Genomic DNA, 1304 nt, shown 5'->3' on the forward strand with positions numbered 1-1304 from the left:
TAATGAGAACTTACAATAAGCACCAGGAGTGTAATGAAAGGACCAGGAGACTGAGTATTTTCATCCTCCACTCCCTAAACTGTCTTTATTTTACACCAGAGGTAACAACAGTTTTGCAGTTCTGAGACCAAACTCCATCCTGCATCCTACATCCCTTTGTTCTTTGTGCCTGGAGTAGAGATTCATTTTCTGCAAATTGGAAGTTCACATTCAAGGATCCCTTGAAAACAAAGGAACAAAGGAAGTTTCATATGTAGCAGTGTTTGAAATTAAGTGTTACTCACAAACTGTTCTATTGACAACTTTTACAATGGTTTGATTAACTGTACTTTTAATACATCATTGTATATAATTCTTATAAAATGTATGTGCTTTCAGTTTGGAGGTCTTTAGATAAGGTTGAAAATCCTTGCTCAAAGACAGCAGGGAAAACGGGTGTTTTTCACAGTCTGGTGGAAAGGAACTAAGTCTCTTGACCAAGAATTAAAAATTGGACTTGAGCGAATCTTAACTGAGGGTCTTCACAAATCCTGTTATGGGTTCTTGTTAAAACTTGTTTCCACCTTCGCACTCAGATGAGTATCAATTAGATGTTTATGTAAATTAAGTGGAAATATTCTCCAGATCATGCAGAAGTTATTTCTGGGGACTGAAAAGATGTTTTATATACCTGCAAGTTACCTATAACTATAATGCACTGTAGATGTTTGCTGGACTTATCTGTACTTAAGCTTATTTTCCTCGTAAAGACATTTGAAATTATCTGGACCTCCATGTCTGTTATTTTTGAAAATTTTGCACTAACTGGTCTTGGAATGTTGATGCTGAAATGGCTCCAGGTTTTTTTCTGTTGTACTGTGTGTTGCCATTGACTTCTGTACACCTGTTCTCAATGCTGTTAACCTTCTAAGCTGTTTTTGGTAAAGATGTGGTTATATTAATGTAATAAAGGGTTTTCCTGTTTTCCTTTTAACAATAAAGTTTCATTAAAAGGCTTTTCATTATCCTTAGTTAAAAATGTTGACTTTTGAAAAGATTTCAAATTATTGCTATAATCTGTTTGCAAGCTGAATAGGCCAGGGTTTCCCACTATTGCAAGTACACATACCCTACTTCTTTTTCAGAATCATCTGTTCAGACTAGTATGCTCTCAGCTTTAAAAGTTAATACCCGTGATCAGTTCTTCCTTAAGGCAAGAGTTTTGAATGCAAACATCTAAATGAAAACTAATCTATTACATTTGACTGAACACAGACTGGGAATCTAGGCAAGGACTCGCATAACACTAGGCTGCTTAACATGTG

Source organism: Lepisosteus oculatus, chromosome 2 (genome assembly GCF_040954835.1).
Source record: "Lepisosteus oculatus isolate fLepOcu1 chromosome 2, fLepOcu1.hap2, whole genome shotgun sequence".
In the NCBI taxonomy this organism is placed as follows: Eukaryota; Metazoa; Chordata; class Actinopteri; order Semionotiformes; family Lepisosteidae; genus Lepisosteus; species Lepisosteus oculatus.